Source organism: Mastacembelus armatus, chromosome 11 (genome assembly GCF_900324485.2).
Source record: "Mastacembelus armatus chromosome 11, fMasArm1.2, whole genome shotgun sequence".
NCBI lineage: Eukaryota > Metazoa > Chordata > Actinopteri > Synbranchiformes > Mastacembelidae > Mastacembelus > Mastacembelus armatus.
Window position 1 is genome coordinate 6078328 of NC_046643.1, and position 16422 is coordinate 6094749.

Consider the following 16422-nt stretch of genomic DNA (forward strand, 5'->3'; position numbering starts at 1 on the left):
TATATGGTTGAAATGGCAATAAAAACCACTTGACTTGATACATCTAAGATATATGATATATGCATGTTGGCGGATAGCTCTGTTTTTGTACACAGATGCTAACACAATTCAAAATATTCAATAGATTATATTACATACATGGACAGACTGTAAATGTATAAAATGCTGTGTTGTAGGGGGATCTCTGCTCCATCTATTTTGGGATGGAAATAAAATCTGTGGTTTGGCAAAACCAAACAGCCAATGATTAATAACCTCAACACAGACATTTCACTCATACCACAAATATGCATGCTGGTAGCTTTGTGTAACTGCAGGCAAATATCTTAGAAAAATAAAATATCTTTAACTGTAGATGGTCACAAAGACACTGATCATGAAAAACTGGATTGCGTTAGATGTGCCAACTCAGAAAGAATAGATCACAGAAACAATAATATTTTACTAATTAGAGAAGTTTTTATACTGCAGAGCAATTTATCAGAATATGCTGAAATATGGGCTGCAGTGGAGATGTATCAAATGTCACTATAAAATTAAATCCAGGACCATGTTTTTCATTTTTTCTTTGAGCTAATAATTGTTTTCTGCAATGCTGTTTTATAACACTTATACTGCATTTTGCATGTGTTGTAACCCGTCACTGCAGTGTGAATCGAACAATATTGATAACATTAATGATTAATATACCTGAGGGGCAGTAAAAGGGCTGGATGAGGTACAATGGTTTGGGAGAAATAGAGATTGAAAGAACCACTTATTTGCTTAATTGCTGATTTTTTCTGTCTGTGTCAATCTGCACAAATCTGTGAGTCACTAAAAGGAAAGAATTAAATTACGATGGCAGTGTCAGTGTTCGTTTATAATAAGTGATGTTTTGTTTTGATATGGATTATTTAGTTTCGCAGTAGAGAGTTGAGTACATAGCTATAGGTACTTGCATTCAATTACATATAGTTCTTTTTATATTCCAGTGTTAATAGACATGATCTAAGGAAAGTGTGAGTCCAGATTTTTCAACACTACATATTCTGTTTTTACATCTAAATATGACTTTTGATTGCATGTATTCTGTCTAGATACTTTATAAAAATGGGAGATCATCAAGGCAGGTTGTCAGATTACTGAGTCACTCGAACTTGGTGTTGCTGTAGCCAGTGACTGGTCGCACAGTCGTGTCAGCAAGAACATTCTTTGAATAGTTGAAGTGTAGCTCACAGGCTGAATTAGTTGTCGTGTATCCAGTGAATGACAGAAAGATGAGTGAGAAAGTCTGTTTCATCAACATTTCACATAAAAGCTGTGGATGTAATGAGATGACGGCTGCTTTTTGAAACCTTCCAACAGTCATCCCACTTTGATCTGCACCCAGACTGTCTGCAGGAGTGATGTAATTCATCAATGGTCGCTCACTGCACGCTTCAGCCTCTCCTATGGAAAATAACCTGACGAGTCTAACATTTCCTCTTCTACCTATTCACCACTCTAAAGCTTAAGGACTGCATTATGCAAACCATCACTTGTAAATGAGAAGTTTAGCCAATTAATATACACTGTACAAGCCTATTGCTATTATCCTAGACAAACTTTTGAACTTAAGTGATATGATATCATGTCATTTTTATGAAGTTACATGTGGGTGGTACAGGAGGTGAGGAAACACTGAGCTATATCATTCTGTCAGGAAATAAGCACTGCTGAGAAAATCAAATCCCCTAACTTGAATTGTGCATTATCCGATAAATAAGAAATACTTGAGTGTTTCCAGAACTTTGTGTAGAGCCACAGGGATGTAAAGAAGCCAAGGGGTTAAGTTACAAGAAGGTTTTCCAACATAGTGGCTTATCCTACATCATCTTTGCCTGTGTCCTTTTGGGTTCATTGGGGATAGGCTAGCCTACACTCCATGTCTCATTGCTATTCTGAATCCAGACTTGACATTTCTGTCATTCGTTCCAAATGTGACCGTATCTGATCCAGCCACTCTGTTGGAGCCACGGCTGAAATGTCCTAGTCAAGTTGGTCATTTGCTGAAATAAAATCACCCTTTTATGTCTTAGCTATGTGAATGAGCAATTTTGCACCCAAGTATATACAGTCATATATAAATATATATATTACAAAGACATATTGAATGACTTGATAACCTTCATTTGTCTGTTCTGCCATCCTTATCATAATCAGTGCATATGGAAATGCAGAGAAACAGCTGGAGCAGCAGTATTAAAGTGCAAGTTGTCTCTTCCCTGATCTGTGGTTTGATATGGGGAAGCTTGATGCTAGTTTGCATCCTGACCTTTCTGTATAGTTAAAATGACAACCGACATGAGATCGTCCAGATCCGTTGACATTTCAATCATCAAAACACTGTGTCATAGACCAGGCATGTACATCAAAGTGCTGGATGATGATTTTCTTCCTGTACTGAATACAAATGATCCACATTTATCTGTTTATTCTTAACCCTTTCTCATACTTTCTTATCCATGATTATGTAAGTTATTTCTAATATTGCTCAAATGCTGCTCAACGTGGTCAAATATTAGAAATTGTAAGGTGTCATCTGATCTAACTCTAACCAATTACTGTACATTTAGTTATGATTACGCAGAGAAACAGAGATAGTTTGGCAGTCTTTCCAGTACAGTCTTATAGATAAGTAATGTAACTTCTTTCTGTTAGTTAAAAGGGCCTTCTGACTTTTTTTTTCATATAGGATACCTGTGATAGGGTACAGTGTACTGTACTGCAATAGGTCAAAATGTGCCCTGTGGGGGAAAAAATGTTCTGTTTACATGCACACTGTTGCATTTCTTGGCTCATTACTCCTACTAGTAGGTAAAATAAGTTAAGCTGAGTTGAAATGAGATGAAATGAGAAGAGATGAGACAAGGTAAGATAAGATAAGATAAGATAAGATAAGATAACATAAGATAAGATAAGATTTGTATATATCCATCCATCCACCTTCTTCTGCTTATCCGGGACCGGGTCGTGGGGGCAGTAGCCTAAGCAGGGATACCCAGACTTCCTTTTCCCTGGACACTTCCTCCAGCTCTTCCGAGGCGTTCCCAGGCCAGCCGAGAGACATAGTCCCTCCAGCGTGTCCTGGGTCTTCCCTCCCTCCCTCCTCCCCATGGGACATGCCCAGAACACCTCCCCAGGGAGGTGCCCAGGAGCCATCTGGAACAGATGCCCAAGCCACCTCAGCTGGCTCCTCTCAATGTGGAGGAGCAGCGGCTCTACTCCAAGCTCCTCCCGGGTGACTGAGCTCCTCACCCTGGGGACCCACCCTGGAGCCAGGCCTGGGGTTGGGGCCCGTTGGTAAATGCCTGGTGACTGGGTCTCCCCCGATGGGGCCCAGCATGGCAACGCCCGAAAGAGTGACGTGGGGCCGCCATTCTATGGGCCCACCACCCGCAGGAGGATCCATAAGGGGCTGGTGCTCTGTGGAACGGGCAGTGGTCGAGGGTGGGGACCTTGACGACCTGATCCCTGGACGCTGTAACTGGCTCTAGGGGCATAGAATGTCACCTCACTGGGGGAGAGGAAGCATGAGCTTGTGCGGGAGGTTGAGCGGTACCGACTAGAGATAGTCAGGTTCCACTAGAGATAGTTGGACTCCCTTCTACTCTGGAGTTGCTCGCGGCGAGAGGCGGTGAGCTGGTATAGGCTTCCTCATAGCTCCCCAGCTCAGCCGCCACGTGTTAGAGTTTTCCCCCCTGAATGAAAGGGTCGTTTCCCTGCGCCTTCGGGTCAGGGACACGTCTCTCACTGTTGTTTTGGCTTATGGGCTGAACAACAGTGCAGCGTACCCGGCCTTTTTGGAGTCTCTTGAGGGGGTGCTGAAAGGTGCTCCTACTGGGGACTCCATCATTCTGTTGGGGTACTTCAAAGCTCACGTGGCCAGCGACAGTGAAACCTGGAGGGGCGTGATTTGGAGGAACAGCCTCCCCGATCTGAACCCGAGTGGTGTTATGTTGTTGGACTTCTGTGCTAGTCAAAGTTTGTCCATAACGAACACCATGTTCAAGCATAAGGGTGTCCATCAGTTCAAATGGCACCAGGACACTCTAGGCTGGAGGTTGATGATTAACTTTGTAGTTGTGTCATCTGACCTTCGGCCGCATGTCTTGGACACTTGGGTGAAGAAAGGGGCAGAACTGTCAACTGATCACCACCTGGTGGTGAGTTGGATCCGCTGGCGGAGGAGAAAGCGGAACAGACTTGGCAGGCCCAAACATACTGTGAGGGTCTGTTGGGAATGTTTGGCCGAATCCTCTGTCAGAGAGGTCTTTAACTCCCACCTCCGAGAGAGCTTCACCCAGATCCCGAGGAAGGCTGCGGACATTGAGTCCAAATGGACCATGTTTTCCACCTCCATTGTCGACACAGCGGCTAGGAGCTGTGGCCGTAAGGTCTTGGGTGCCTGTCGTGGCGGCAATCCCCGAACCCGGTGGTGGACACCGGAGGTAAGGGATGTCGTCAAGCTGAAGAAGGAATCCTACCCAGCCTGGTTGGCTTGTGGAACTCCTGAGGCAGCTCCCAGGCGGTGAAGGAGGCAAAAACTCGGGTATGAGAGGAGTTCGGTGAGGCCATGGAGAAGGACTACCGGTTGGCCCCGAAGAGATTCTGGCAAACCATCCGGAGCCTCAGGAGGGGGAAGCAATGCACTGCCAACAGTGTTTACAATGGAGGTGGGGAGCTGCTGACCTCGATTGGGGATATTGTCGGACAGTGGAATGAATACTTCGAGGATCTCCTTAACCCCACCAATACGTCTTCCATAAAGGAACCAGGGGCTGGGGTTCAGAGGCTGATCCATCCATCACCCAAGCCGAGGCCACTGAGGTAGTTCGGCAGCTCCTCAGTGGCAAAGCACCAAGGGTGGAACAGATCCGCCCTGAGTACCTCAAGTAAGTATGGATGTTGTTGAGCTGTCATGGCTGACACGCCTGTGCAACATCACGTGGCAATCAGGGACAGTACCCCTGGATTGGCAGACCGGGGTGGTGGTCCCTCTTTTTAAGAAGGGGGACCGGAGAGTGTGTTCCAACTACAGAGGGATCACACTCCTCAGCCTCCCTGGGAAGGTCTATGCCAGGGTGCTGGAGAGGAGGATCCAGCCGGTGGTCGAACCTTGGATCAAGGAGGAACAATGAGGTTTTCATTCCAGTCGTGGAATACTGGACCAGCTCTATACCCTCTCAAGAGTGCTCGAGGGTTCATGGGAGTTTGCCCAACCAGTTCACATGCTCTTTGTGGACTTGGAGAAGGCCTTCGACCGGGTCCCTCGTGACATCCTGTGGGAGGTGCTCCAGGAGCATGGGGTCCAGGGCCCTTTGCTAAGGGCTATACAGTCTCTGTACAAACAGATCAGGAGCTTGGTTCGCATTGCCGGTAATAAGTCAGACCTGTTCCCAGTGCATGTAGGACTCCGGCACGGATGCCCTTTGTCACCGGTTCTGTTCCTTATTTTTATGGACAGAATTTCTAGGCGCAGCCAGGGGCCGGAGGGAGTCTAGTTCGGGGACCACAGGATTTCATCTCTGCTTTTTGCAAATGATGTTGTCCTATTGGCTCCATAGAGCCAGGACCTCCAGCGTGTGTTGGGGCAGTTTGCAACCGAGTGCGAAGCGGCTGGGATGACAATCAGCACCTCCAAGTCCGAGGCCATGGTTCTCAACCGGAAAAAGGTGGCTTGCCATCTCCAGGCCAGGGGAGACATTCTGCCTCAAGTGGAGGAGTTTAAGTATCTTGGGATTTGTATATATCATTCAACAAATTCAATTTGAGAAGCAGATCTGAAAAGCAGACTAGGTCTTCAATGGCCAAATTGTGTGTAGTCGTTGATCTATGTTGAGCAGAAGCGGACTGAAAATAGACCCGTGGGGGACACCTTTTCTGGAACAGCTCAACAGCAAGTCAACTATTTTTTAGTTCCAACAGTGATTTTATTATGAAACTATTTATTAAACGATTCATCTGAATGTAAAAATAATTTAATAAGGTATCAAAGTATGATCAACAGCGTGAATGCTCTTGATGTGTCTAAAAAAGCATTAACAAGCATTAACAATAATCTAAGTAATTAACATATGTATCACATATGAAATTTTCCTGAAAATGTGGTAAAACAGAATTAGAAGTAAAGGATAAATACATAATTTCACTGATGTTTTGTACTTGGAGTGATTTATTCCACACTGTTGTAGATGCCAACAATCCTAAAAAATGCAGCACTAACAACAGTCGAAACCCACGATATGTGGTAAAAATTACATTGTTCTAAATTTCCTTTAGAGATTTGAGGGGAAACAAGGTCCCAGAAAGCCATTACTGTATTGTCCTTTCAGTGATAGAAATCTATTTTTGTGTCATTTTTGTCTTTTCTATCTCTTAAAAGAAAATCTATTGCAACACCAAAACTTTTCTAGGCTTGTTTCTTTTGTTAACAGAAAGCGTGACACATTCACTGCAAAGGTATTGGTTTTGAAAAGAAATGCACGGTCAAGCGGACTTTAATTTATTTTTCGCTCCAAGTGTGTGATGTGCTTTTGATTGGCTTTCAGTCTGGACGATTACTGCCAAATCAAGATCAGGGTAAATTGACATCTCCTTGCAGGGCAAAAACAGAGTTTGTTTTCTTGTTGTTGTTGCATACACATCAGGGATACACTGTTCATTTCAGACCAGCGAGGATGACTTTGACAGCACACCAGAGGGCTCTCAGAAGAAGCAGAGAAGAAATGAGAAAATGTGATGGAGGTAAAAGAGAGAAATGCCTAGAGAGGTAGCAGAGGCCAAGAAATGCAGACAGAAAAATCTGTGAATAGCAAACCTGTATGGAGGAGTAAATATAAAGAGCTTTCCTCTGAGGCTCTTCATGCAATCGTCCCTGTCACATTCTGCAAAGCTTTGCTCGCCTGTCACAAAAACAAGGTTAGCTGTTTCTTGGGCTTAGTGGCCCCCTTTCTGTGGCAGATACAAAATGTTTTATTAAAACCTGTCTGTTTGGAAAATGTCACATCTTGCTGTGAAAAGAGGAACTAAAGATGGATGAAAAATAACACCAGAGGCAGACAAGCCATGAGTGATAAGAAGTTCCAGCACTGAAATTAATTCTAAACAACAGGTTCCCACAGAAATGACCTGCATTCATCAGACAGATCCACCACCCTGATATTTTTCACATTGAATGCACCCTTCTGCATCTTCCAGTGAGGTTTTGTTGGGTTTAGATCTAATCTGCCTGCCTGTTTATAAAAGAAAGTGCCCCAATTCCTTAGGAAAAACAGTAAAAGATGTCATGGTGATATGTGACCCGATAGTGGATATAGGGAGTGTAAGCTGAAACTGTGTTAAAATCTTGTCTGTTAAATGTCTGTATGCAAAATATTTGAATTTGCTAGAATTGTCTGTAGCAGCAGCTGGCTTGCTGATACATGGCCAAAGTTACTTGATCACACTGAATTCCACAAGAAGTTAGAGCTTTCAATATATAAATTAGAATTCTGCAAGTGCTTTGAATTGACCCAGTTAAGTAACAGAGTATAGATTCAACTCTTGGTACATTTCTAAATGCACCTGATGTTTGGATGCTTTGTACCAGGGGACAAGTAGGAACACGATCAAACTGGGAAGCTGTCAATTATTTACACAAAAGTCCATTTTCTGAAGAACTAATCCATCTGTCAAGCAATAACTTTGCTTCTGGAATATATAATGTACTTATATAAGAAAATATTTAACATTTCAAAGTGCCTGGTTCCCTCAGGATATAATTCTGTAATAACTGCAATCTAGACCTCCTCAGAGGCCAAGAAGTCACACATGCATATGCATGTGGAGGCCTTTTCAGCGTGCACATCCACCAGACCATCCACTGACACACTGAAGAATCTCTCTTGGGGGAAGCAGTGCTGCTGAACACCCACAGTCTGCTATAGCCAAGACACTGTCTGTTTAACCAAACGGAGCAGAAAGCTTAAGTTCCTCCAGCAGAGTCCACCTTGTTATCCAGTGGCCAAAAAAGTAAAATCCACTGCACAGCAACAGCAGCAGACAAGTAACGTCTAGTTATCCCCTGAAGACTCACACACAAAAGGAGACACACAACACCCAACCCTACCCTCATCTTTTTCTCTAAGTCAATATATTGGGAGGCTACTATAACCCGGGCAGACAGCCCGGGGAAGGCTGGGGACCAGAGCGAGAAGTGTGTCCTAGAGCTGGCAGTCCTGGTGGGGCAAGAGCGGCTGCACACACACATACACACACTCACTCACTACTGCAAAGGCTTCACAAGCTGTGAAGGAGAATATCATGGGTATAAGAGACAGAGAGAGGATATTATGAAAGCTTTGTAGAATAATATCAGGAAAGGGTGCCCTATTCAATCACAGAGATCCAGAGGCTAAGTCTATCATGTAATTAGATGCTCTTTCATTCCCGTTTCCCTGTGTTTTCTGCTCTAGCATACTCAATGAAACACACACACCACCACACAAAGCTGTGTTTTCAAATATAAGGTTGTACATTAATAAGAACTCCCCTTCTCCATTTGTATGAGCAATGCACTCACATATTAATGGGACCTCTGTTCCCAGGGTTGTGCATGGAGGACAATGCCCCCCTCTGTGTAACGTGACAGGCGTGACTGTTGAAATGTCACACGGATCACAATCGGGACGCACACAGACACACAGGGATGGGGAGAGATTTAGGGAAATGAAATGAGGATAGCAGCAGAGGGGGAGAAGCTGTAGAAGGAGGCTATCAAGGGTCATGCAAAAAGGAAGGAAAGATGGACAAAGACAGGGGAGAGGTACAGCATCAGACATTAGAATTACAAAATGAGGGAAGGAGACATGACAGGGAAATGTAATTTGCAGGCAGAGATGTTGATATACAGTATACAATAAAACAACTAAGTCTCTGGTCAGTATCACTAAAATGATAATTTGTTGTTTTTTGTTTTAATACCAAGGAACAAGAAGAATTATTTTGAAAAAGTAGAAATGTTTCACTAAATAAACTATAATGAAAGATCCAAATGAATGAAAGAACCAGGTTTTGCTTGATGCTTCTGGGAATGGATGACACCAATCTGCTAGAAATCTGTGTTCTTTTCAGCTGCTCTTTGCTGGAGAGGGTTTTGTTTTCTACCTTCCACTTTAAAATACCTAAAAGGTCTTCTACTGGATCCAAGTCAGGGGGCATACTTGGCCAGGTAACAGTTTTTACTGCTCGCCTCTTTAGAAACGTTTGAAAGTGGAACCATGTTTTCATTCAGTATTTGGGTACCAACCTCCATCCATCTGCAGATATGATCTCCCCTGCATTTTTCTTCATCATGTAGCCCCATGTCAGCACACTCCCACCTTCACGGTCAGCACTATGCAGTCACTTTGGTAGTCCTGTCCAGGTCATGCCGAACACATCTCATCCAAGCAAATTTATTTTGGTTTCACCTGACCAAAGCATGTGCTGCCAGTTTTCTTCTCTTTTCATGGTCTTTGGCAAACTTTAATTTTGCAGTCCTGTGCTGTTTTGAGAGTACTGGTTTTCTTCTTGGATGCCATCCATAGTCTCAATTTCCTGCAGTGTCCTTCACACTGTCTGATCAGTTGCTGAAACTCCCATTTCCATAGATAGTCAGAAACACTTACCTGTCTGTTTTTCAATACAAGATTGACTAAATAGTGAATTGTATGAGGCATATTTCTATCTTCTATCTTTTTTCAGTCTAGCTTCAACTTCAGATAAATTCTTACCATGTGGACCGGTGTAGAACTGGACACAACACAGGACAAAACTGAGACACCTGTGATCTTTATGGGTTTGTTATCCTTAACTGCAAATCATAGGCTTTTGCTGTAGTAAACAATTTTTTTTTGCATTGAGGTTGTACTTTATGTTCAATGTATTCTAGCTAAGCAAAGATCAAATACCCTATACTTTTGTACAATTATTGCATAATGGTGCTATTTTGAATCATTTAACACAGACAGTTGTGTTATGTTGTCTAATGCAATGGTAAGAGGAAAGGGATGGAAAAATAGAGGAAGGGTAATGCTCTCTAATCTGTATGCGCAGAAAATGGCCAAGTAACTCAACAAATTTATATTATGCCATAGACTAATCTCAGCATGTGTCAAGTGTCTTAGTTTGAGGAACGCTGGGTGTATCTGAGCTATCTAGTCAATGTGTAAAAAGGATGAGCCCCAATTGGGTGATAAAAGCCGGAAAGCTGATTATATCCCTCTGGGAGGGAGAGCTTTCTTTACTGGCAGCTTTCTTTACTGTAAGAGGTGAGAAAGGAACTGTGTGTGCTTGCCTGTGTTCATGCGTGGAGGCATTCGCCGGCAGTCTATTTCTGTGCATGTTGGTGCGTGAATATATGTGTGCTTGGAGGCAGAGAGGGTGACCTCTGCAGTCATCTGATTTACCGTAGCTGGCCTTTTAAGCTTTTGGGGGGCGGGGGGCTCCTCCATTCCTCCTGCATGGTCCTCCCCCACAGAAATGGCTGTCTATTTCCGTGAAGATGCAGGGATAATAGCAGTGGAGGTTCCAGAGAAATGGTTCTGGGTTACTTTGTCTCACTGCTCTCCAGCAGGCAGGGTTTCTGAAAGCTAGCTGGCCTGTGTTTTGACTTCTTTGTGTGTCTCCCAGTGGTCTAGTTTGCCCCGCTGTTCAGAGATACTCTGCTACTCTATGTGTGTGACTGGGTGTGTAAGTATCAGTGTGTACAGGCAGTGCGGAACAAGTAATTTGAAATCAATACTCGATTAAAAAAAGGACTATTCACTTATTATGAAATAACTACATTCCACATTACAATTTTACCTACTAAACTCTTCAAAAGATTCATCTAAACAACATCAAATCCTCCACAGCTACATGTCACGCAGTATCACTAAAGACTTCAACACATCTGGATGATCTGTTCAAAGGTACAGAGTAATCTTTGTAACCTCAAACAATACTATAAAGTAGTTTCAAAAACATTTCTGAGCATCACGAACCCTGTGAAATGGCTCTTTTTATTATGAGATCTCCACTGGGAAAGTCTGGATGAGCCTTAGGGTATTTTTATTTTATCACATTCATGTGTTTGACAAATGCACACACCTTCCTGAAAACTAATTTCACTGACAAATTCACTCACACCACACAGGGCACACTTTCTGTCATCTTATTGAACTGAAATATAGCATCCAAATTCTAGGATACCAGATTTTAACTGAGCACAGACAGACCTCTGACCCCTGCTCAAGTCTGCTTCCTGACGCAGCAGGTTTTTCCTTTTGGTTTGCTTAGGTTTTTTTTACTGACCTTTTTTAACCATAATTTTCAAATAACACAAAACTTAAAACAACTAAACCTACAACCTATTTCTGAATGTAACAAATTTAGAAAATACTCTGCAAATTCCTCTGCCATTGTATAATCATTTACAATCCCTGTTGTCAGGCATGTTAATGAACCTCCTGCACTTTATGTCATCTCTGTGAGCTGTCATAACAAGTGAATTTCCTCGCTGCTGGAATTAATAAAGCTCATCTTATCTTATCTTATCTACATATGTGTATCTGTGAACATGTGTTTATGTATAGTCCATCCATTATCTATAGCTGTTTATTCATATTTAGGGTCACAGGGATCTGCTAGAGCCTATCCCAGCTCTCTTTGGGTGAAAGGCAGGGGTACACCCTGGACAGGTCACCAGTCCATCACAGGGCCACATAGAGACAAACAACCTCACACACTCACACTCACTCCTATGGGCAATTTAGAGTCACCAATCAACCTGACATACATGCCGGGTTTCAAACCAGGAACCTTCTTGCTGTAAGGCAACAGTGCTAATCACCAAACCACTGTGCTGCCCTTATGTATGGTCTTTTATCTATTTGCCACAAAGTCATTTCCTTTCTTAAAAAAGATGACCAAGCATTACCTATGCTGTGTTTGTGTGAGCGTGCTATAACCTCAGCACCCCACCCAGCGTGCATATGGATCAGAATCACCGACACACTGAGCAACTGTATCCCTGCAGTGGCAGGGGAGCAGCAGTGGCAGCAGTTGTTCTTTGTCACCTAACTGCTAGACTCTCTCCTGCTGAGACTAACTAGAGGTGAGACCCTTTCCTGTGCTGGTTTATCCAGGCCACAGCTATGCAGTCTGGTTCTGACAGTTTCTCTAATACTGCTGCAGCACTGCCAGGGAACTGGAAAGAGAGCACACATATACACACACGCACACAGGCACATGCACATAAACAAAAAGCACTCGCAGTAAAAAGTTTATCCCAACTTTCCTTGTTAAGGATTAGGATGGTTCAGAATCTCATCCCCTTTCTCTTTCCCTTTTTCTGCACTCTCACAGGGGGAACGGTGTAGCTCTGAGGCAGGCATGGCAGAAATAATAGTAAATTTAGTTTAAGTCTCCATGGAGTGCAGATACTTTTTTCTAATACCTTGCTACCTCTCCGTGCTCAAAAACACACCAAGTGAGCAATTTTATAAATGCACTAGTGTTGGCCTTGATGACACTTTCCTGGGATAAGCACACTTCAGTGTTAAGAAATAAACACAGGCCTTGAGTATTTAAAAGCAACATTCATACACTGGAGGAAATAACGCAGTATCCTGCTGAAATTTGGTTTTTTGTGTAACTGCAGTACAATGTAAAACATGCCTATAGAATTGTTTTATGTAAATAGCTGATTTAAAATCTGCTACAACATCACACAGAGGTTATTGCATTATGGAAAATGTAGGGTCTGAAAATCTTGATCTGTACTGCTTTATGTTTGGCCATTCTTTAAATCTATAAGCGTTATTGTAGCAAGCACAACAATGATTCATTTAGGTTATCCATTAACCAAAAGTTAAATAATTAAAAAAAGAAAATAAGTCATAAAAAAAAACAATACTGGTTTAAAATGACAGTAATCGCTATTTGTTACTTCCATCTTTGCCGACTGCTGAACGTGTAAACATGTCTTGAGCTTTCCCCAGAAAAGATTCAAAGAAAAATCTGTTTATTATACTATCATTTCACACGAGTTCATGAAAAATGCACAATATGAAGTCAACATCTGTTGAGAGAGTTGTGTTCAGTGTTTTGACAGTGACAGGTGAAGACGAGGGAGTCCTTTTCAAAGAACTGCTTGGAAGTGATTTCTAAAGCATGCATATTTTAAATAGATCTCTGTCATTATACTCAAGCTGTTATGTTTCTCTTTGAAAAGTGTCTTTTTATGGCTGCCAAGAAGTTGTTTCATATATCTATTTACTCTGCAATTTTGTCTTGTCAAGTGATTTATTTTCTTTTCAGTTCTTTTAAAAAATTGGGGATAATTCTACCATGAAACATGGCAGAAATAATTCTCCTTATTTCCAATGCATGAGAACATTGTTTTGCTGTGGTTATGTTTTAATGATCATTGTAACAGAGTACAGAGCTGCTTTTTCTGAGACGGATATAAAGCATTTTACGTTTTTCACCAATCAGGCCCAAGAGGAGGAGGAAGGCAATTGGTCCTGCTGTTTCTTTGCTTTTCTCTGAATATCCCAACAACATGCTGCTGTGGTTGGTACATGCTGTTAAAAAGTGAGTTACCTTTCTCCCAGTATAACCTCTATCAGTATGTAACAGTGAGACATAGCATGGTTGAGACTATTCATTGCATCGCCTAATAAACACCTTAGTTAATCCACTTTTTTCCAAATTCACAGTTGGGTTGATGTAGCTTGATGTTCATACAAAAGCAGCTATTTATGGTCCTATTCACCTGACATTTTTTTTTTCTTGTTGTTCTTTAGACCTCAGTTAGATTTTCCACCTGCTGTGATGGAAACTGTGGCAAAATGACACTTTTTAAAGCAGTGAAGTGAAATGCTGCAATAAGCAGGTGCCAGAGAAACAAAGAAAGTGTCAATGAGGGCATGGTAGAGCACATCTGGTGATAGGGTTAAAATAATTATATTTGTCATCATCGATAACTACAGTGCTACATGAGTCAGAAATATTCATACCGATGGCAAAAATATATGATCCTTTGTCTGGGAGAAATTCTCTATTAACAGTGAGGTTATGATTGGAAGAGCAACTCTGGTCTTTTTCCTGTCATGGTTCCTAGTATGTCCCTAGTGTTTTTACAGGCTGTCAATCATGTATCAAGAGAGAGACAGACATTTGGTGTCTGACCTTAGGAAATGTATTCATATGGACAAACAATTACTGTCTCAAAAAGTCCAAATAAAGCTATACTTTACAAATGTAGTTTGTTCTCCCTTGGTTGTTATTATTTTGTACAGTATAAATATATACAGATAAAACCCTGCCTCCCCATATTCTCTTAATTGGCCAGTCTTCCATTTCCCCATCCCCAGGGGTGGTTGTGGTCCAATCACATGTTGAAGTGCTCTTGGGAAAGACTCTGAACCACAAGCAACCACAAAGTTGCTCCCAGTGGACCTAAGTGTGTGTGTGACTGCCCAATGGCCCAGGACAGCACCTTGCATCACAGTGCCAGCATTGGTCTGTGAGTGAGTGCGACTGTGTGCGTGTATGGGAAACAGTGTAGAGTGCTTTGAATATGCTTGACTGTAGCAAAATGCTATGTAAATATCAGCCCATTTACCATTTACTACATCAGTTACTGTTGCTAAATGTGTCAGTATCCTGGCAGGTTGCATACAGTCTCACAGGACTCCAACCACATCTGTCCTTTGACATTTCCTTGATAATGAACCCTCTGCATAACAGAAAGACACAATTTTTTGTAGCCAAACCCAACATAAGCACTCACCAATAGAAGTTTTTTTGCTTCATTTTGTGATTGACAATTCAATATGCAAAATGGTAATTCGATATTCATTTCATCAATCCATACTGGCATATTCCTATTTAGGGTCACGGGGATCCGCTGGAGCCTATCCCAGCTCTCTCTGGGTGAAAGGCAGGGGTCCACCCTGGACAGGTCACCAGTCCATCACAGGGCCACATAGAGACAAACAACCTCACACACTCACACTCACTCCTATGGGCAATTTAGAGTCACCAATCAACCTGACATACATGTTTTTGGACTGTGGGAGGAAACCAGAGTACCTGGAGAAAACCCACACAGGCACAGGGAGAACATGCAGACTCCACACAGAAAAGCTCCTGATGAGTTTCAAACCAGGAACCGTCTTGCTGTGAGGCAACAGTGCTGACCATCAAGGCACTGAGCTGCCCCAATATTAATGGATGGTGCATTTGTTGGTTAGTTTTGTTTATCTTAGAGTTAGAGTTAGCCAAACACAGGCACAGTAGTGGTGGGTCCTAGCAGATGCAGGTGGGATAACAGAGCTGACAGTTTGCATTTCAATCTGAATGTGGACACCAAAAGAGGGTAGTGACAAGGTGATGAAAATTCTGTCAACTGTTTGGCACACGTGAATAAAACGACCAAAAACCCATGGCAATATGGCTCAGGAGGTAGAGCAGGTTGACCATGAGCCAGAGGGTTGGTGGTTTGATCCTTGGCTTCCCTGGTCCTCAAACCAAAGTGTCCTTGGGCCAAACACTTCCACACAGTTCCCCCCAGTTCCCCCCAGTGGCTGTTCCACCAGTGTATGAGTGGGTGAATGGACAAATAGTGTAAAAGCACTTTAAGTACACTTGAGCGTAGAAAAGTATTATACAAGTATAAGACCATTTACCGCAGCATGGTGGCTGAGTGGTTAGCACTGTTGCCTCACAGCAAGAAGGTCGTGGGTTCGCATCCCGGCCTTTCTGTGTGGAGTTTGCATGTTCTCCCTGTGCTTGCGTGGGTTTACTCCGGGTACTCTGGTTTCCTCCCACAGTCCAAAAACATGCATGTCAGGTTGATTGGTGACTCTAAAATTGCCCGTAGGAGTGAGTGTGAGTGTGTGAGGTTGTCTGTCTTTGTGTGTCTATATGTGGCCCTGCGACAGACTGGTGACCTGTCTAGGGTGTACCCCTGCCTTCCACCCGAGAGAGAGCTGGGATAGGCTCCAGCGGATCCCCGTGACCCTGAACAGGAAAAGCGGGTATAGAAGATGGATGGATGGATGGATGGAAGACCATTTACCATATGATGTGAAATTGATTTAGCATTTAAAAATCAAACCAGAATAATTCAAATCAAATTGAGTACTGAATTGCTACTTTGTACATTTGATTGCCGGTAGCAATATTAATTGCACATTGAACAAAGAGGTCAAAAAAACCCCCAAAAACTCTATACTCTATACTGTCATCTCAAATGTCCCATTAACAGTCACTTTCTCAATGTAGTAATGCCACTCATTTTCACTCATTTGAGTTCAACTTCATAATATTTTAAGAAACAACCTTGGAGTACCACCTCATTCTTGACTTTTTAGATTGAATCTGTGTCAA